This window comes from Oryx dammah, unplaced genomic scaffold (assembly GCF_014754425.2).
Source record: "Oryx dammah isolate SB20612 unplaced genomic scaffold, SCBI_Odam_1.1 HiC_scaffold_20, whole genome shotgun sequence".
Taxonomy (NCBI): domain Eukaryota; kingdom Metazoa; phylum Chordata; class Mammalia; order Artiodactyla; family Bovidae; genus Oryx; species Oryx dammah.
The window spans coordinates 7,826,803-7,849,363 of record NW_024070204.1 but is presented as its reverse complement, the minus strand read 5'-3'; the positions used below and the strand labels follow the sequence as shown (position 1 = coordinate 7,849,363).

At 41.1% G+C, this 22,561-nt stretch overlaps 1 protein-coding gene across 1 annotated transcript in view; it reads left to right on the top strand.

The window, feature by feature from the left end:
- The window catches only part of SEMA5A (semaphorin 5A), a 548,310-nt gene that overhangs the window by 320,683 nt on the left and 205,066 nt on the right, over positions 1-22,561 (top strand). The gene's annotated exons all lie outside the window — the stretch shown is intronic.

Below are 22,561 nucleotides of genomic sequence, written 5' to 3'. Positions count from 1 at the left end.
GACTAAAGCAACTTAGCACACATATACCTCAAGCTGACCTCAGGGAACAGCCTTGAGACTTTCTGTCCAAAGTACTTAAGGCCTTTGGAAGTTTCTGTCTCCATTAATAAAGCCTGTACTGATACAGGGTTGGCCAAAAAGTTCAGTTAGGTTTTCCCTAAGATGGTAGGAGAAAAACAAAATGAACTTTTTGCCAATCCAACACAGTCTACTCATTTCTATCACTGATTCTGTCTTATTCAGTTCAGTTCAGTCACCCAGTCGTGTCTGACTCTTTGGGAACTCATGGACTGCAGCATGCCAGGCCTCCCTGTCCATCACCAACTCACAGAGCTTGCTCAAACTCATGTCCATTGAGTCAGTGATGCCATCCAACCATCTCGTCTTCTGTCATCCCCTTTTCCTGCCTTCAATCTTTCCCAACATCAGGGTCTTTTCAAATAAGTCAGTTCTCCACATCAGGTGGCCAAAATATTGGAGTTTCACACTTCTTGAATTTGGCTTTTTTGCTTTATCCTCTATGGGCTTAAAATAGGTAATATTCTCTTATGAATTATTTTCTATTTGCTCATTTGTTCAGTCCTTCCCCTCCCCCCCACCCCGGCCAGTCCATTTCTGGATGATTTATCCAATCCTACCTGAACCCTAGCTCCTTACCTGGCTTCCTGACCTTGTGCCGGCATTTGTAATACTCTGTGCCTCAGTTTCCCCTGCCTCATACTGTGATGCATATCCTAATATAGGTAAACTAGTATATGATTTTTCTACTAAATCTCTTCAATATGAGCATTCCTGTTTTCAAACCACATCATATAAGAAGCTTCATGGTCTGACCTTTTCTCTCTTTCCATCATCAAAGCCTGCTGGTTCCGAGCACCGCTCAGGGCCTTCATGCATAGAGCACTCTTGCAGTTTCCTGGACAGGAGATGGCTTTTCTCTTCTCACGGACCTTATACATGCTGTTGCCTCTTTCCAGAGAGCATGCGCTCCTTTCACTTACCAGAAGAGCCTCCATGTTTTCTCCAGCCCTGCTCAGATGGAAGCTTGGCTAAGCATCTTAGTATGACTCATCATCACCTCTACCCAAGGTGTTCCTTTCTGCATGCTTGCCTGTATATACTTTTACTTCCCACATTGTATTACCATCACGCCTTTTCTGTCACCTCTCCTGGGCTCAGAATTCCTAAAGTGCAGGAGGGTTTGGAAAGGAGATATATATCCCAGATTCTGTCACAGAGTAGAAGCTCAGAAAATGAAACAAAGTTTGCAAGTTGTAAACTGAGTTGCATGGAAATATGACTAGTTAGTTAGCATTGCCTGTTTTAGTTTTTTCTATGGCATTGAGCCAGTTATAAAGGATTAAGGGTAACACAGGGTTTCTATTCATATGTCTGGTTTTGTGAGTTCATCAATATTTAACATGGCCAAGCCTCAGTGACAGTTGTTAGGCCTCAGGAGAGAAAATTCACTTAGCCATTTTAGAACTATTATGCAATGATAATTTTGATTCTCACTAATATTATGGCAACATAGAAGCTATTTTCCTAAAGTTAAAAGTTTCTGTCCCTGAGACTCATCATTGTTTAAAGGAAAAAAAGCAAGAATTGGCAGATATTCCCTCGGGAGGACATTTTCTAGAAATGCCAAGGGTTGGATGTCTAGCAAAGGTGACATTCTGAGGTTTTGTAGGCCACTTTTGGACTCACCACATCCATTTTTTAAATAGATTCAATTAAAATTGGGTAATTAAGCATTATATGTTGGTCAAATCACCCAGATTGTATATTAGCATGAGCACAAATCTAACCAATTACAAATGACATTTGTCAAACCACCATAGAAGGTAAACCAATCAAAATAATTATAAATAAACTGGGAATGTCTTTGAATATGCAAAGAAAAATGATGAACGCACTTGGCTGGAGATAGTTCTCCAAACCAGAAATCATTTCTAAATTAAAAGGCAATTAAATGTCTCAGAATTACTATTTGGATGTATGTGCATGTGGCTTGATTTTCTCTACAATAATCCTAAGAAAATAATTAAGAAACCTAATTATCCATCATCATAATCCATTAAGCCTGTTGCCCTTGGGTGAAAGTACATATAGACATGTATGGGGAAAAAATGATCCTATTTGGAAAAAAAAGCAAGAAAAAAGTAAGAAAAAATATCTTCTCTTAATTGTTTAGCCTAATCAAACCTGTAGGCCTCAGGAAATGAGGAGGATAACTCTAGGAGCATCACTTATTTCAGAGACATTAGAGCTCTTTTAAGGTATGACTGGGCTGGTTGTTGCTCAGTGGCTAAGTCATGTCCGACTCTTTGAAACCCCATGAACTGCAGCATACCAGGCTTCCTTGTCCTTCACTATCTCCCAGAGCTTGCTCAAATTTATGTCCATTGAGTTGGTGATGCTATCCAACCATCTTATCCTCTGCTGCCCCCTTCTCTTGCCTTTAATCACAGAATCAGGGTCTTTTCCAGTGAGTCGACTTTTTGCGTCAGGTGGCCAAAGTATTGGAGCTTCATCTTCAGTAACAATCTTTTTAATTACTATTCAAAAAATACTAAATTGAAAGGCAGGTCTTTTTTACAGCCTGTGTAATTGCTTCCAGATCATGGTTGGTTTCTCTCTGTAATGGTGGCACTGTTGACAGCCTGGGGACCATTTAGGAAGACTCAGAAAGTCTGTGTTGGATCATAGAGAAAGCAAGAGAATTCCAGAAAAACATCTGCTTCATTGACTATGCTAAAGCCTTTGACTGCATGGATCATAACAAAATGGAAAATTCTTCAAGAGATAGGAATATCTTACCTGCCTCCTGAAAAACCTGTATGTGGGTCAAGAAGCAACAGTTAGAACCGACATGGAACAACAGACTGGTTCCAAATTGGGAAAGGAATATGTCAAGACTGTGTATTGTCAACCCTGCTTATTTAACTTACATGCAGAGTACATCATGCAAAATGCTGGGCTGGATGAAGCACAAGCTAGAATCAAAATTGCTGGGAAAAATAATCAATATCCTCAGATATGCAGATGACACTACTTTTAAGGAAGAAAGTGAAGAGGAACTGAAGAGCCTCTTGATGAAAGTGAAAGAGGAGAGTGGAAAAGCTGGCTTAAAACTCAACATTCAAAAAACGAAGATCATGGCCTCCAGTCTCATCACTTCATTGCAAACAGATGGGGAAACAATGGAAACAGTGACAGCCTTTATTCTTTTTGGCTCCAAGATCACTGCAGATAGTGACTGCTGTGATGAAATTAAGAGATGCTTCCTCCTTGGAAGAAAAGCTATGACCAACTAGGAAGCATCTTAAAAAGCAGAGGCATTACTTTGCCAACAAAGGTCCATCTAGTAAAAGATACGGTTTTTCCAGTAGTCATGTATGGATGTTGGACCATAAAGAAAGCTGAGAGCTGAACAATTGATGCTTTTGAACTGTGGTGTTGGAGAAGACCCTTGAGAGTCCCTTGGACTGCAAGGAGATCCAAGTAGTCAGTCCTAAAGGAAATCAACCCTGAATGTTCATTGGAAAGACTGATGCTGAAGCTGAAGTTCCAATACTTTGGCTACCTGATGTGAAGAACTGACTCCTTAGAAAATATCCTGATGCTGGGAAAGATGGAAGGCAGAAGGAGAAGGGGCCGACAGAGGATGAGATGGTTGGATGGCATCACTGACTAAATGGACATGAGTTTGAGCATGGTCTGTGAGTTCGTGATGGACAGGGAAGCCTGGTGTGCTGCAGTCCATGAGGTCACAAAGAGTTGGACACACTGAGTGACTGACCTGCACTAAAGGGATGGGTCCTTTGGTAAGGGACAGCAAGTGGAATCTTGGGACTCTGGCCCCAAGGAAGAGTCACATTCTAGGAGAGAGCAGGTAGGCTGGCTCCCAGCGCAAGTTTAAGAAGCCAGGAGTGCCCCAGGCCCCATGGTACTAACCATTTTCTTTCTCAGGCTTGATATGGCTTCTTCAGTGGTCCTTCACACTCCTGAGGGCTTCTCTGCTCTGTGCTGAGGGAGGAAGAGGTTGCCCTCCCTAATCCATGTGAGAAGGTGGGGACCCATCTTTTGCTGCACTGACAACTTGGAACCTTACAATGTCAGCCTGGAATTTTGTGTTTTCTTGGCTGTGCCCCTGTAATGGATGGGTCTGTCATACCCTCTTCAGGACATTGAGGGGTCTGTTGACCTGGGTGCTTATCAGCTTCCATGATATTTCTGTGGGAGAGCTTTTACTTTATTCTCTCAAATTCAACATGTAAATTCACTTTGGGGATATAACCTGGTGGGAGTTACCTGTATATAGTTTAATCATCTTTCCCCAGCTGTTCCCTGCCAGAAGATGGGATTATATACACACTTACCCACTCATGTATGTGCCCCACCTTGCCTTTGCTATTGTTTCAAGTGAGTTTGGTAATTCAGCAGAATTGCAGAGCGATGGGCCGTTCTCAATTAAATTTACTCCTGTGTTCTCCGCACCTTTTCAGAGCCCCAATGGGAAGGGTTAGGGGGTGCTTGCCAACACGTTCAAATGAATGAGCATGCCCAGTATGGAATCAGCACTGAGTCTATTAATGGTTTTATCAAAAGTTCAGTAAAGACAAAGTGAACGGGCATCACCGCTTCAGGCAAATCATTTTCTTAATTATTCTTCTCATAAAAGTCACATGATATGAAGCACATTGTTTTAACCACATGTGACTAGACAGTCCAGCGGTGCCGAGTACCACTTGGTTGTGCGACTCTCAGCATCATCTGTCTCCCAGATTTCTCACCTTTCACCTGAACTGAATCTCGGTCCCCGTGAAACACCACCTCCCCTTCCCCCTCCCTTCCCCCTTCCCTGCAAACCCTGGCATCAACCAGTGTAATTAAACCAAATCATTTTATTTTCCATTTTCCCCCCAAGCATCTTTTTGCTTTTTTTTTTATTATGAAGAGAACATGACTCATTTTATCTCCTCTGACAAGTTCAAAGCAAGCAAACGCCACCTTTGTGTAGGACTCTGGTGAGGCAGGAAGGAACCAGGAATCTGGGGGTCCCAGAGCCCACCCACCAGAAGCAGGGGCCACAGCACTTGGGCTGACATCAGAGAGGCTGAAGCCAGGTGGCCTGGGTTCAACTCCCAGCTCATCTGCTTAGGAGCTTGGCAATCTTGGGAAAGCTATTTACCTCTCTAGCTGCTGTGTAGGATGGATTTAATATAGTAGCTGCTTTGTGCGGCTGTTGGTGAAGACAGAATTTGTAGCGATGGAGCAAGGACACCAGACATCATCCCCAGCAGGAATGAGGGAGTGTTTTCCCTGCTATGTCTTTCTGACGTCTATTTTCAGGGTGTTTTACTATCGCTTACTTCTTGTTTCTGGTTTCTGCTGCTGTATTGCTCCTCTGTGTGTCAGCTATGCTTGGAACAGTGTGTCAACTCCAGATTGATTGACAGCTTTCTGCATATATGTTCGTCTGTTGGGTCTGGTTGAACTCACTACGCTGATTCAAAAGGCAGGCAGTAACGAATTCAGAGTCAAAACTTGAAAAGTCACAGTCAGACAGACCCAAAGTGTTCCCCAAAAATGGCATTAAATTTCCTCTGTTAATGTTAAGAAGACAGTAATTGAACCTGTGTACCTGAAACTCCAGCCTGAATTCTGAATTTGGCTTATTTAGAAGCGAATAGATATTCATTTTTAATAGCATGTTCTTTCTCAGAAATTTCCACATAGGTGAAAAGCTAAAAGGAATGGGCCTAACCAATGTGAAAAGCTTCATTCTTTCTACTGTATTTTTGTTATTTTTTTCCACTTACAGATTTCAACTTTGTGAGCTTTGTTAGATTATGTTTTTCCTCATTTTTAATTCCCATTTACATCACATTTCTTTTATATCATCCTATGTGCTTGTCTCAGGACATAGAATTCCAAGCACACAAGTCATTACTGTGTGACTTTGAAAAAGAAGTTCTTTTACTGAACTGCCTCCAATGTTAGTGATATCTTTCACCTGATGAGTATGGCTTGCTTCTTTGGTTATTGTGGTGTTTTCTTGAGTTGGTTTCGAAAACTCAGAATTTTGTTACCAATGAGCCAAAATACTTTCATTTCAAGAGTGTGATGATCAGAACATATGAATTTGGTTTTTTTGCCAACTCTTCTGCTGTTTTGAGAATAGATGGATCATCCTATTATATTTTCCTTCAAACCGCGTGACATAGGTAGCTTAATTTTTCTGAAGTTACCTATGGAGTGAGAGAAGGCAGTACAGAATTGTGCCCAGTGCTTAGTTCAGACCCAGCCAGAGGAGTGGTCGCAATCTGTTTCATCTTAAAGGTTCGACAGACTTGAGTTGCTGATGGGTGATCAGTTGTCTGGCCAGGTAAGTGGGTGCCTCCCTCCCAGGCGTCTACTTTTTAAGCTGGCATGCTTGTCCCACTGTGAGGTGGCTGAGCACTCATCACTTCTTTATCCACTGACCCTGTGTGTTTCAGGCCCTCAGCATCCGCTGGTTGCCTGCAGTGCCCTCTGTGTCTGTCTCCTATTCATACACTCTTTTCCAGGCTCCCAGAGAGGGCTTTCTCAGTTATTGACCTCACCATGCCAACATCTGGGTTAACATCCTATCTGTGGCTTTTTGTAACTCAGGGGAAAAAATTGAGCTCATTGACAGTTTGTGAGCCCTATCTTGAGCTACATGCCAACCCAGAAAGCCACATTCTTCTCTATTCCCCACCCCAGTGACCTGGGTCCTGACATGGACACACTTTCTTCCCGTTCTAGGCCTTTGTAATGGCCGATTCCTTCTCTTTTCATTACTACCCACCCTCTACTGCCAGTTCCCTCACCATTAAGCTCAAGCCTTGCTGCCCTGAGAAATTCCCTTGATTCATCCCTAAGCCAGGTGCCTGCTGTGCCCCCAAACCACCGCAAGCATCCCCCCAGCGGCATTTGCAAAGCAGGGTCTACCTGTTTCCTCTCTGCAGGGACCAACTCAGATGTCCAGCACAAGCACAGAGATGAATTTGTTCATCTGATGATGTTAAAATCATGTGTGTGTGTGTGTGTGTGTGTGTGTGTTTGCATGTGACTAATTCATGAGTAATTATGCCTGTATTCATTTTTCCTGTGGTTGCTGTGACAAATTAACATAAACTTGGTGAATTGTAGCAATAGAAATGTATTTTCTCACACTTGTAGAGGTCAGGAGTCCAAAATGATTTTTACAGGGCTAAAATTAAATCTCCTGGGCTGTGCTCTCTCCAGAGGTTCAGGGGAGAATCACTTCTTTGCCATTTCTAGATGCTGCTGGCGGCATGCCTCCAATCCCGGCCTCATGGTCACATTGCCTGTTCCAGGATCTGTGTTACAGTTCCCTCTACCTCTCTCATAAGGAAGCATCTGATTGTGTTTAGGACCCACTTGAATAATACAAGATAATTTCCTCATCTTAAGGTCCTTAATTTAATCACATCTATAAAGTTCTTTTTTGCCCTACAAGGTAGCACTCATTGGTTCCAGAGAACAGTGTGTGAATATCTTTTGTGGGGAGCCATTATTCAAATCCACCAACCATGCCCCACCTCTACAAACACACAAAATTGTATTTCTGTATGCTACTCAGAACCATAGAGATGGAAATCAAATTCCTTCACACAAAACTGGGTAAAGTTGAAACACTTGGCAATTAGTTGCCAATTCAACTAAGAATGGATGGAAAGGTGTGAGAGGAAACAGTTATGTTTATTTCAATCTACTGTAAAACTGTAACAACAATATCCATTTTCAATCAAAATATCTTCAGTTCAGCTCAGTTCATTTCAGTCGCTCACTCGTGTCCAACTCTTTGCAACCCCGTGAATTGGAGCACTCCAGGCCTCCCTGTCCATCCTCAACTCCTGGAGTCACCCAAACTCATGTCCATTGAGTCAGTGATGCCATCCAGCCATCTCATCCTCTGTCATCCCCTTCTCCTCCTGTCCCCAATCCCTCCCAGCATCAGAGTCTTTTCCAATGAGTCAGCTCTTCGCATGAGGTGGCCAAAATTTTGCAGTTTCAGCTTTAGCATCAATCCTTCCAATGAACACCCAGAACTGATCTCCTTTAGAATGGACTGGTTAGGTCTCCTTGCAGTCCAAAGGACTCTCAAGAGTCTTCTCCAACACTAACAGTTCAAAAGCATCAATTCTTCAGTGCTCAGCTTTCTTCACAGTCCAACTTTCACATCCATACATGACCATTGGAAAAACCATAGCCTTGACTAGACAGACCTTTGTTGGCAAAGTAATGTCTCTGCTTTTGAATATGCTGTCTAGGTTGGTCATAACTTTCCTTTCAAGGAGTAAGCATCTTTCAACTTCATGTCTGCAGTCACCATCTGCAGTGATTTTGGAGCCCCAAAACTAAAGTCAGCCATTGTTTACACTGTTTCCCCATCTATTTCCCATGAAGTGATGGGACCAGATGCCATGATCTTAGTTTTCTGAATGCAGAGCTTTAAGCCAACTTTTTCACTCTCCTTTTTCACTTTTCATCAAGAGGCTTTTTAGTTCCTCTTCACTTTCTGCCATACAGGTGGTGTCATCTGCATATCTGAGGTTGTTGATATTTCTCCTGGCAATCTTGATTCCAGCTTGTGCTTCTTCCAGCCCAGTGTTTCTCATGATGTACTCTGCATATAAATTAAATAAGCAGGGTGACAATATACAGCCTTGACATACTCCTTTTCCTATTTGGAACCAGTCTGTTGTTCCATGTCCAGTTCTAACTGTTGCTTCCTGACCTGCATATAGGTTTCTCAAGAGGCAGGTCAGGTGGTCTGGTATTCCCATCTGTTTCAGAATTTTCCACAGTTCATTGTGATCCACACAGTCAAAGGCTTTGGCATAGTCAATAAAGCAGAAATAGATGTTTTTCTGGAACTCTCTTGTTTTTTCCATGATCCAGCAGATGTTGGCAATTTGATCTCTGGTTCCTCTGCCTTTTCTAAAACCAGCCTGAACAGGAAGTTCACGGTTCACGTATTGCTGAAGCCTTGCTTGGAGAATTTTGAGCATTACTTTCCTAGCATGTGAGATGAGTGGAATTGTGCGGTAGTTTGAGCATTCTTTGGCATTACCTTTCTTTGGGATTGGAATGAAAACTGACCTTTTCCAGTCCTGTGGCCACTGCTGAGTTTTCCAAATTTGCTGGCATATTGAGTTCAGCACTTTCACAGCATCATCTTTCAGGATTTGAAACAGCTCAACTGGAATTCCATCACCTCCACTAGCTTTGTTTGTAGTGATGGTTTTAAGGCCCACTTGACTTCACATTCCAGGATGTCTGGCTCTAGATGAGTGATCACACCTTCGTGATTATCTTGGTCATGAAGATCTTTTTTGTACAGTTCTTCTGTGTGTTCTTGCCACCTCTTCTTATTATCTTCTGCGTCTGTTAGGTCCATACCATTTCTGTCCTTTATCAAGCCCATCTTTGCATGAAATGTTCCCTTGGTATCTCTAATTTTCTTGAAGAGATCTCTGCTGCTGCTGCTGCTGCTGCTAAGTCACCTCAGTCGTGTCCGACTCTGTGCGACCCCATAGATGGCAGCCTACCAGACTCCCCCATCCCTGGGATTCTCCAGGCAAGAGTACTGGAATGGGGTGCCATTTCCTTCTCCAATGCATGAAAGTGAAAAGTGAAAGTGAAAGCACTCAGTCGTGTCCGACTGTGCGACCCCATAGACGGCAGCCCACCAGGCTCCTCCATCCATGGGATTTTCCAGGCAAGAGTACTGGAGTGGGGTGCCATTGCCTTCTCCTCTTTCCCATCCTGTTGTTTTCCTCTATTTCTTTGCATTGATCACTGAGGAAGGCTTTCTTATCCCTCCTTGCTGTTCTTTGGAACTCTGCATTCAGATGCTTATATCTTTCCTTTTCTCCTTTGCTTTTCACTTCTCTTTTCACAGTTTTTTGTAAGGCCTCTCCAGACAGCCCTTTTGCTTTTTTGCATTTCTTTTCCATGGGGATGGTCTTGATCCTTGCCTCCTGTACAATGTCACGAAGCTCTGTCCATAGTTCATCAGACACTCTATCTATCAGATCTAGTCCCTTAAATCTAGTTCTTACTTCCACTGTATAATCATAAGGAATTTGATTTAGGTCTTACCTGAATGGTCTAGTGGTTTTCCCTACTTTCTTCAATTTAAGTCTGAATTTGGCAATAAGGAGTGCATGATCTGAGCCACAGTGAGCTCCCAGTCTTGTTTTTGCTGACTGTATAGAGCTTCTCCATCTTTGGCTGTAGAGAATATAATCAATCTGATCTTAGACATTGCATATATCAAAAAACCACCAGTTCTCATTCTCATACTTAAACACTTTCAGACTTATTTACAATGTAGAGTTCTTTTTCATCAAAGACTTGAGTAATAGTTATAATATTCCCCTGGCACATAAATAAACTGATTATACTATAGAAAAGAGACAAATTCTTGATGAAATAAATGGTGAACACACATTCCTGCTGAATGCTAAATTATTAATTGGCTTGAATAAGTTCAAGCAGATATTCATAAAATTATGAGGCTTCAGTATTAACTGGGAAATGAATATATCAATAATGCTCATTTAGTTCTCTTTTAACATTGTGATAATATTATAAATAATATTTCTTGAACAGAAATTTCACATCCTGTTACACATTTTATGTAAAATAAGAGAGAAATGTAACTGCCCCAATATATATCAGAAAACAAATTTTAATGTTTGTTTCTCTCAGCTGCAAACTAAAATTTATGAAACTAAGGCTGAATAAGACTCCTAAAAAGGATTTTCCATATATTTTGTGATTTGACAAATAGATCAATATGTTTTGCAGTTGAAATAAATTCAGTCTTTGTAGTGGTAGAGTGCATCTCAGGAAGCAAGGGTTTATAACATGAACAATAAAGAAATTCTGAGTGGTTCAGTGAGTATAGTGTAATTCCCCAGCAAGCATCCATAATCTGGGCTTTATAAGTACTTCAGTGAATTCTAGTGCACACATTCTAACTAGAACCATGGAGAAAAGGAATCAAGTACAAAGTATTATTTGTTTTTGTGAAGCTAGTTTCAGAAAAAAAATAGAAAATATTGATGGAAAATTAAAACAAATGTCCATGTATTTACATTTATGCTGAGTGTTATGGTCACAGTTCCTGTGGAATGCATTCATTACGATATAGCCAGAATATATAGTAATAGGACCAAAACTGATGAACCCAATAAAAGTGACGTTATGCTTCAAGCAAGAGAAGCGTAACATATAGGATCACAAAGGAATCTTGAAAACACACAAAAATATTTTTTTGACCTCAACAGAATAAAACTAAGTCAAACAAAGAATCTGTATCTCTTCGCATTCATGCTATGGTTGCTAGAGTATTTTTCTATACCTTATGTTGCCTCAAAATTAATACCTTGGCCCTCCATATCAGTCCTTCACTGTGAAATGCGATCCCTTCTAAACTCCTTCAATGTGAGATGCAGTCTCTTTGAAACTCTTTAACTGCATTCCTAAATGAAGTCTTGTTCTATGGCTGGGAAACTCATTCCTGTAGTGGGGCCAGAATTGTTTCTGTTCTTTTCCCCATGGATCTAAAACGCAATTGTCAGTAGTCAAGCACTCTGTGTAATCAGGCTTTGGTCAAAGCCCTAGTACAAATTTAGCCTTGTGGAGACATTTCTAGGACAACATTCATTATGCAAAGTTGCTTGTCCTTCCAGTTGACTGAGGTCCAACAGAGCATTCCATGTCAATTTGCTGCCTTTTTTATTTTTATTTTTTTGCAAGACCTCTTGTCATTACTCTGTGAAGTCTTCAAGATGTGTTAAAAATCTCACCTTGGTCTTATATTTCTCATGACTACATAATCAATTTATTCCTTTCAGGGTACTTCTTTCCATGAGTAGAATAAATGTTACATCAGCTAGAATGTCTACTTTTAATTTGATTGTGTTATATCTGTTTCATTTCTAATAAACGTCACCATTTTTGTCGAACATTACAAATATCCTGATGTTTGAATTGCCCCATCTGTGTTATGGAAGATGTAATCGTATGTTTGAAAATATGGCATTTGAAGCAATTCTTTTCAGGCATTTGGGAAATATGCAGTTAAGGAGCTGGTCCTTGAGAAGTCAATCCACTCTGAAGTCAACACTTTTATCCCATGCTTGATTTACTTCATATTGGATTCTTTATATACAAATACTTCAGCAAGTTTATATATAAAAATAATCATTTCTCCATAATTACAATTTTACCCCTACATTTAGGCTGATGAATTGGACAGTATGCCATTTTTCAAACCAATCTCTTTTGGATCCATGAAAATAACTTCTTTGAAACCAAGAGCAGCTGTGCTTGCTAGCTTACCTTCCAGCAACATTTTCACTGATGGCAACATTTTGAAAATATAACAGTTGTTTGATGCCTCAGTGTCTGACAGTCATAATTCTAAATATTCTACCAGATTTTATAATGTCCTTGATATTGACCTCCTTCCTAATCTGCAAAATCATTTAGAGAGGGCCCATTCATGTTCAGGAGTAGAATGGGGTTATTAGGACGCACCTTCCATTACATTTTCTCCAAATTCAATCTCATTTCAAGCATTTTGCTTTTTTAAGATTTTTTTGGTTGTGAACTATTTTTAAAGTCTTTATTGAGTTTGTTACAATATTCCTTCTGTTTTATGTTTTGGTTTTTTGGCTGAGAGGCATGTGGGATCTTAGTTCCCCTACCAGGGATTGAACCCACACCCCCTGCATTGGAAGGCAAAGTCTTAACCACTGGACCACCAGGAAAGTCCCTCCACACTTTAGATTGCTCATCAAAGATGCTTGGTTCCTTAGAACCAAATATGCTTCCTAGAGTCCCAGAATTCTAGAGGTGCTAAGGGATTTTAGGCATTGCACATATTTTAATTCTATTAATTAAAAATTAGTTACATTGATGTATACCATATATAAAAGTTTAAGGCATTGGCAACCCTCAGTGACAAATTTTATTGCTATGATTACCCGGATAAGCTGGTTTTTTGTAGAGCATGGAATAAATTGTTTGCTGTCATTTGAGATTTTACTCCAAAGTAACTGAGATTCAAAGGTGAACTTATTTAATACTACCTAATTGGTATGAATCAGTATTATTTCAGTAACCAAAACAAAATATTGAACTGATTGGATACTGAGTGTGCTATGACTCAGGGTCACTTAAAGTCACTTTTTTTTTAAATGATTTAATGCTATCATCTTGATTATATTTATAACGTGAATTTAGTAAATAGCACTTTTGCATTCTTTTATATGAGATCATTTGAAAAGACGCTGATGCTGGGAAAGACTGAGGGCAGGAGGAGAAGGGGATGACAGAGGATGAGATGGTTGGATGGCATCACCAACTCAATGGACATGAGTTTGGGTAAATTCTGGGAGTTGGTGATGGACAGGGAGGCCTGGCATGCTGCGGTCCATGGGGTTGCAAAGAGTCAGACACGACTGAGCAAATGAACTGAACTGAACTAATGGATTATAGGGCTTCCCTGATGTCTCCGAGATAAAGAATCTGCCTGCCAATGCAGGAGATGCAGAGTCTGTCCCTAGCTTGAGAAGATCCCCAGAAGGGAATAAATGACAACCTACTCCAGAATTCTTGCCTGGACAATCCTGTGGACAGAGGAGCCTGACAGCAGGCTATAGTCCATGGGGTCACAGAGTTGGATGAGACTTAGTGACTAAACAACAACATATGAGATTTTACATAAGACTTTACTTAAGGAAGTGAAAGCACACATACACACACACAAAATGCAGAAGTGTAGACATCTGTACTCTAGTGCAGGGGTCCCCAGCTCTTGGGCCGAGGACCAGTACCTGTCCGTAGTCTGTTAGAAACTGGACCACACAGCAGATGGTAAGAGAGTGGTGGGTGAGCAGGCAAAGCGCCATCTGTATCTGTGGCTGCTCCCCACATCGCTCACGTTACCACCTAAGCTCTGCTTCCTGTCAGATCAGTGGTAGCATAATAAATGGATGTGCTGGAATCAACCCCTAACCGTCCCCCACCCCATTCTGTGGAGAATGATCTACCATGAAGCCAGCCCCTGCTGCCTAAAAGCCTGGGCACCCTGCTCCGGTGGATCCTGCACTCACCTTGATGTGTCTCTTTCCAGTGTCAGGGGAGGGTTCGGAAGAAACACTGCTGCGGGGCGCCGGCCACAGATGTGCAGGGTATGGTGCCAAAGCCTCACATGTCCCTTCCACCTGGGGGCACTATCAGGGTGCCTGGAGCCGCTTCAGGGTTGCAGGTCTAGAGCTTCGTTGGCCTATTCATGTATGCAGCAAGCGAGCTGTTGAACAAACTTCTTGTTGTGTGTGAAGCAGTGTTCCAGGTGCTGGGGACATAGAAGTGAACCGAGAGGATGAGACACCTGCCCAAGTGGGAGTCACCTTCCAGGGTGGCTGAGAACGCCTGTTGCTGTTTCCGTGCATGACCACACAGGCCCCACAAGGAGGTAACCCTTGAGCAGAGATGAACCAGAGGCATAGACACTCGCCAGGTGGATGTCCCAGAAAGTGGGGTGAGCTGGTACGCAAGCCACAGGGAACACATCTGCCTTGTCTGAGGATCAGCACAGGGTATGGGGGTGATGGGGGCTAAGAAAGCAGAGAGAAGGCAAGTGGCTCGATCTGGTAGACCCTTCCAGATGGCTTTAGCTTTTACTCCAGGTAAATGAAGGACCCCTGGAAGTCTGTGGCAGAAGGGGGGATGGGATCTCAGCATCCATTTTTAAAGCACAAAATCATTGCTGTCTCAAGAGCAGACTGTTCTTATATTCAAGATGTGTGGTTGTTGTTGTTCAGTCACTCAGTTGTATCCGACTCTTTGTGACCCCATGGACTGTAGCCTGCCAGGCTTCCCTGTCCATCACCATCTCCTGGAGCTTACTCAAACTCATGCCCATCAAGGCAGTGATGCCAACCAACCATCTCATCCTCTGTCACCCCCTTCTCCTCCTGCCTTCAATCTTGCCCAGCATCAGAGTGTTTTTCCAGTGAGTCGTTTCTTTGCATTAAGTGGTCAAAGTATTGGAGCTTTAGCATCCATCCTTCCAATGAATATTCAGGGTTGATTTCCTTTAGGATTGACTGGTTTGATCTCCTCGCAGTTCAAGGGACTCTCAAGAGTTTTCTCCAGCACCATAGTTTGAAAGCATCAGTTCTCAGCCTTGTTTGTAGTCCAGCTCTCACATCCACACATGACTACTGGAAAAACCATAGCTTTGGCTAGACAGACCTTTGCTGGCAAAGTGACTGCTCTGTTCTTTAATACCCTGGCTAGGTTAATCATAGCTTTTCTTCCAAGGATCAAGTGCCTTTTAATTTCATGGCTGCAGTCACAATCTACAGTTATTTTGGAGCCCAAGAAAATAAGATGTGTAATATCACAAAATCAACCTCAGTTTTTATATCATACCCTAGCTATGTAGTTGTAACTGTAGTTTCATTAGATGAATCATGCCTCCTTTAAAATCAATGCTAGGACCATGAGTGGGCCCAGAGGCTTTAAAAATGAATGCATTCCATGACGGGGCAATCAATGGCTTGTATGATTAATTAATGTTTGCTGAATGGCTACAGCTCCGAATTTAGGTGTACACACATTTCTATGCTTTAAGTGTACAGTTGTTTGGTTTTTTTTTCTTTTTTTTTCTAAATTATGGGCTTTCGTGGTGGCTCAGATGGTAAAGAATCCGCCTGCAATTCGGGAGACCTGGGTTCGATCCCTAGGTCGGGAAGATCCCCTGGAGAAGGGGAAGGTTACCGACTCTACTGTGCTTGCCTGGAGAATCCCATGGCCAGAGGAGCCTAGCAGGCTTCAGTCCACGGGGTTGCAAAGAGTCAGACACAACTGAGCAACTTTGACTTTACTTCACTTTCTAAATTAAGGGAAAAAAGAAAACCCTGACAGGCAGTAAGGAAGGTCAGTTGTGCTCAATGACTAAATTGTGTCCAACTCTTTGCAAGCCCATGGACTGTAGCCTGCCCACCAAGCTCCTCTGTCCTTGGGATTTCTCAGGCAAGAACGCTAGAGTGGATTACCATTTCCTTCTCCAATGAAGGAGACAATTCAAAGTGAAGGGAGAGTGGATTAGAGCCCAGACTTCCTCCAGGCTACCAAATCTGAATCCTGGTGTCCCACCTACCCTCTTTGTGGTTTTGCAAAGTGCCTTAACCACTGTCCTCATCCTGAACATAACCTTAATGGTATTTTCCACTCTATAAAATTATAGAGAGGCGTATATGTGAGATAAATGTATAGAAAGCAAGTACCACTGTGATTAGCCTGTAACCAAAGTTTTTGAACTCTGGTGTTGGAGAAGACTCTTGAGAATCCCTTGGACTGCAAGGAGATCCAACCAGTCCATCCTAAAGGAGATCAGTCCTGGGTGTTCATTGGAAGGACTGATGTTGAAGCTGAAACTCCAATACTTTGGCCACCTGATGTGAAGAACTGACTCTTTTGAAAAGTCCCTGATGCTGGGAAAGATCGAAGGACCACAGAGGATGAGATGGTTGGATGGCATCACTGACTCAATGGACATGAGTTTGAGTCATCTCTGGGAGTTGGTGATGGACAGGGAAGCCTGGTGTGCTGCAGTCCATGGGATTTCAAAGAGTCAGACACGACTGAGCAACTGAACTGAGCTGACTGAAAGTTTTATAAACTGTTATCCATGCTTCGGAAGATGTGGCTGATTAGCAGCAGAACAGTGTCCCTCATTAATGTGCTGTCAGTTGTCGGCTTCAGGGTTCCTTATGTCGTGATGTCTGGCTGTCTGTGCTGTGTTGAATGGGGTCCCTCCAAAATTCATCCTCAACTGGATTCTCAGAATGTGACCTTTTTAGCAAACAGAGTCTTTGCAGATGTGATTAGTTAAGATAATGGATTGAATGGGCCCTAATTCAAATACTAATGTTTTCTTAAGAAGTGCATTTGGACAGAGACACACAGGGGGAGGACTGTATGATGGCGGGTGCAAGGACCAGAGGGATGCTTCCACGAGCCAACGAAGGTCAAAGACGGCCAGCAGTCACCAGAGGCAGGGGAGCCCAGAAAGAAGCAATTCTGGCTGATTTCTGACCTACCCCTTGGAAACTGTGAGAAAGTAGATTTATATTGTTTAAAGCCACCCAGTTTGCAGTGTTCTGTTACATCAGCCCTAGGAATCTCATACATTGTCTGCTCAATTAAAAAGAAAAGCCCGGAATTTAAAAAGCCCAATTATAAAACAAAAGCCCCAACGAGCATTTGACAAATTGGGAGCTTCACTGGCCAGTGATGAAAGGAAGTTTAACTTGGTATTATTTTGTGGAAGAAAATCTTGGGCTTTGATATATAAGGATTTAAACAATCATTATAACATGTGTGTATGGGACTCTCTGAGGTTCAGATGTTTCTCTAATGTTGGATGACTTCAGTTTTGTAAGAATAAAAAAAAAAAACAGTAGTTAGAAAATATGATGAACGTCCCCTTCCAATTCTCCGATTTGGAAACTGCCAGTAAGAATAAAATGGGCTTGCCTACAATTTGCCATAGATGTAAATATAGGTGTACGGCGAATTGATATTAAAGTGAATGAATACACTTAATATCCACTAAGAAGTAAAGATACAGAGGCAGACTGGATAAATCCTTTCAAAGTGACTCAACTCTTTACCCCTTTATGTCTTGCCGTGCACACCTTAACATCTCAAGTGTCCCCAGTTTCTTAGTTGACGTATCAAACCCAGGCCCCCTGCAATGGAAATGTAGTGTCCTAACCACTGAACTGCCAGGGAATTTCCAATTGCCACTTGTTTTGAACCTATCAAGTGTGACCCCTAAAATAATTATCTAAACTGCCTTTGCCCAAGGATAACTAGATTGACACTTGACTCAGGTCGTATAAAAATCACAACTGTTTCAAATTCCAACTCGTTTGCATTTTGCTTCTTTTGAACACATACAATCTCACAGTCCCTGGCAATTTGTTTATAACCATCATGACAATTTAGCATTCTCCAGCATTTCAGAGAAATCCATGACATAAGAATATGAATGCAAACATATTTTTTTAAAAAAGCCCTCAGGTGGTTGTTAATTTTTGGCACTGTGTAATTAAACTAGTTTTTTTTCTTTCATGTTATCTTTTGCCAGTATCTAATTAGCAAAGCCATCTGCTGAAAGAGTGTTGGCCCATCTGCCTAGAATGTTGTTCTCTTCATTTTTATGAAAAGTATCTGCCTTTGCTGGTCCCTGTCTAATTAACTTCTCTGTCTGCGGAATGTGATAATACACAGCTTTGTTTATATACTTCCACGAACTGTGGATTTATATGTATGTAACTCATCCATAAAAGGAGCCAATCTTTCTTTTTCTTTCTCACATCCTATTTACTTCAGAGATCACAGTTCTGTTTATCATAACCTGAACATGTGTGTGCATGTGTACACGACAGGGAAAAGTGTACTGTATTGTGAAACCATAAATGCTTTGACACACACAGGATTTCTGCAGGTATAACATGATTTTTGGTAAACCTGCTCTCTTTCTTTCAGAAATTCTGTCACTTCCTGAAAGTTAAAGGTGTTGTAAGTTTTAGTGTACCACTGGATTCTGAGATGAACATGCTTCTATAACAACAAAAATGACCTTGGATGCATTCTCAGATTTAGCCTGATGCTGTCTAGGCTGACAGAAGTCACTTACATTTTATTGTAAATTAATGTCTGATTTGTGTGAATATTATCTCTCTGTGTTTTTCTTTATTTCGCTCATTATCTATTGGTGTCTTGCTCTTGGTCGGTATTTAATGAATATTAAATGAGAGAGTGGTAAATGTCTGTGCATAAAGCAGCACTTCTGTAAGTTGTTGAATAGCACAGATATTATTTCTAACTATTTACAGTTGTGTCACAAACCAGAATCTTTGTGTCTTTTAAGCTGTAGATATTTCAAACTCATTGCCTTTGGATATCCAAGTAACCACATTATCACTGCAACACGTCTGCTGCTGAAAAATATAACAAAGACTAAATCAGAATAGAGTCAAACATTAAGATACCTTTTCTCTGCCAGGTCTTATGTGACAGAAAAAGACAAGAGATGACAAAAATTAAAGATTTAAAGAAACAGAGACAGAAACTAAGGTCACGAGTGTTGCATTGAGGTCTGAAATGCAGAATGTCTTAGCCTTTGTGGTGACTGTCATAAGGACAGGTTTGCATGGGTAGAAAGTGTCCTAAAATGCAAGTCAATCAGAAAGATGGCTTCGTAAATCATAGTGGAATTTGTTCCAAAATTATGAAAGAATTTCATTCTGTACAATAAATCTCCATTGAGATTAGAGTGAGAAGACTTGATTTAAAAAATTTATAAATCTTTTTTTATAAAGAATAAAGAAAAAATTGTGAATAAAGAGAAGCTGTGACCAGGCTAAAACATAATCTAATTCAAGCAGAATTGAGAAACTTTGAAAAATCAGACACTGGAGAGTCCCACTGAAATTCATATTTCTCTCCAGTGAAAGTGTGTCTATCCATTGCTGCCACCTGGTCATATAGGTAAAGTCTAGTTTGCTGAATGAGCAAAAAATAAGGGGCTCATCTGGAACACCCAATTTTAGGCCAATCTGGAAAAGATATATTTCCCTAGTCCATTCTTTTTCAAATTTTGTGATATCCAATCACGTGTTCAACTGTACAAAAGATAGTTCGGTTCTTTTCTAAATATAATTTCCCTTTATCCTACCTTCTAGTCAGGGTGAAAGTGAATCAAGAGAATAGCTACATAATCATAGTATTTAATTAATTCTGGATTTGAATATTATTGGAAACGATATACTGTAATAAAAATGCCACAGGAAAGCAATTTTGCTACTTTTAATAACTGTCTTCAGAAAAACATGTAAGTTTTTTCCCATTTTCTGTTGGTAAAATAATGATATATGTTCAAGAACTGTCACTTTTTTTTTTTTTCCTATTACCGTCCCCTTCCAATCCTTGGCCAATGTTTATCTTGAAAATGCAAAGGCTACTTGGATGTTAGGCAAACATGGGAAGCTGATTGTTTGCCATTTCAGTAGAAGGATGTGAATTTTGATGGCATTTGATAAATATTCTTCCTGTAGCTCTGGCACTAACTGCTTCTTTCAGCTCTTAAGTTTACTGAAGAGTGCAGTACTGTTTAACTTTCAACAAATTCACTAGACCAGTGAGAGCCACTAGGAATGCCTCATTATCTAAAGCATTTCACTGAATAATTTGCCCAGTAATTATGCAACACAAATTCCTCTTTGTGATATATAACTAAGTCCCCTTGATGATATAAAATCCAAGTTGTACCGGGGTCTACTTTGCTAAAGCCTGTATCATAGTGTGGGCTTGCCTGGTGCCTCCAGTGGTGAAGAACCCGCCTGCCCATGCAGGAGACAGAAGTTCCACCCTGGGTTGGGAAGATGCCCTGGAGAAGGAAATGGCAACCTACTTCAGTATTCTTGCCTGTGAAATATCAGGGACAGAAGGAGCCTGGAGGGCTATGGAGTCACAAAAGAGTCAGATATAACTTAGGGACTAAGCAACCACTGTAATATCATAGTGTATCATTTCGTTTTTGAGTTTGAGTAAGGGAGAAGGCGGGGCTTCCCTGGTGGCTCAGATAGTAAAGGTCTGCCTGCAATGCAGGAGTCCCCGGTTTGATTCTTGGGTCAGGAAGATCCCCTGGAGAAGGGAACGGCAGCCCACTCCAGTATTCTTGGCTGGAGAATCCCATGGACACAGTCCCTGGGGTGGCAAAGACTCAGACGTGACTGAGCAACTAAACACGTACACTAAACAGCTTAGGAAGTGTGAAGACATGGATACCTTTATTTCAGTGAAAACAACAGGATGAGCTTTCATACAGAGGTCTGCTAAAGGAACACTCCACTCACAACTGCAGCGATGCACTTGTTTTATCTGTGCTTCCTGGAGATATATAATTATGCAACTGTATGTGAAGCTCTTATCTCTTCTCTGAGGTGTCATCACTTCTCATAAAAGGATCTGTCTCTCTAGTGTGAAATTCAAGTCATTTGTTTGCATTAGATGCTAATTAGCTCTAACCTTCTTGGTGCCATTAAGCATTATGAACAGGAAAACATCACAGGAAGAAAGAACAAATTCTTTCATCAGATGTTGACACGGACAAAAATCTCTAAGTCTGCACAGGGGAAAACAGTTATAGTATTGTTTCTCTTTGAAAGGCCCTGAAGTGGTTCTCTCCAGAACACTTTTCTTGTGGATTCATATTTGATAAGCAAGATAAGATTTGGAAAATGTGGTGTTTTATGTTTTAATCTCTTATGTAACATTCTTTGGAGAACAGTAGATGCTAGATAATGGTGTTGATACGACTTTTGTTATTTTCCTCAGTTTAGAAGAGTTAGGGAAAAAAAGAAAACATTCTTTTTAGAAGTAAGAGTGAAGCCTTTATTCTCTTGCATAATATCTAACATTAGTATTTTTTCCTTAGTTTATTATGTAGCAGTAATCCAGACTAACAACAAATTGTCCCTCACTTCAATTTTTTTTTTTTTCTGGTAATGATTCATCTGGTTCTTTAGCAACTCTTGAATTCTTCAGAAATCCAACCGTAACAGGAAAATAGGACAAAGTTGTGATGACAGACGGACAGAATAAAGGAAACATTCTGGCCCTATGAAAGTGCACATTCCATAAAATAGTAAAAAATATAAATACCGCAGATGCTTAAGTCTGTTCAAAATATGATTCCCAATCTCAACATACCAGCCATTAAAGCTCGCAGGCATCATTTCTTCCTGTAAAGTAAGTGCTGTACATTATGTTGACTAATCACAGGTCCACTTGTGAGTTAGCATCAGATGTCAAAGGATGCATGTCAAATTGATCAGCGTGAGTTAGAAGAAAGTGAGGGAAGAAATTTAGCAGCTGTAGCTCTCAGTATTTAGTGGGAGCTAATGAGAGTATGGAAATTAGTGGCTTTGGGAGGAAGTGGTAGCTGGGCTTTGCATGAGCTGCTTATTTTATTGACTATTCATCATCTATATGTGTGTTTGGGGAGTAGGGATACACGCAGTCAACCTCGCTTCATTATCCATGAATATTGATAAATGACAGACTATTCAAGTAAGATGTACACGTCTAAATGAGGATTTAGATTGGTTTGTTTCAAGGCTCCTGTTTTCAGCCTCTTCAGAATCTATTCCGTGACGCACTGAAGTGAGCGTTTCTGTCATCAGTGCGTCAGAGTCACCGACTCATGGCGTCTGCCTGTCTTATAGCGACGTCTGAAATATCACATTATTGCTGCATGAATGAAAGTACTGAGTCCTTTAAAATGCTTCCCTCTGAAAGCTCAGTATAAGCCCACAGGACAGGATGACATGCATTGTGTGTACACTTTGTTAGTATGAAAATGTTAGGTGCCGTGGGCTCTCTGTGTTACCTCTTCCGGGTACCAAGG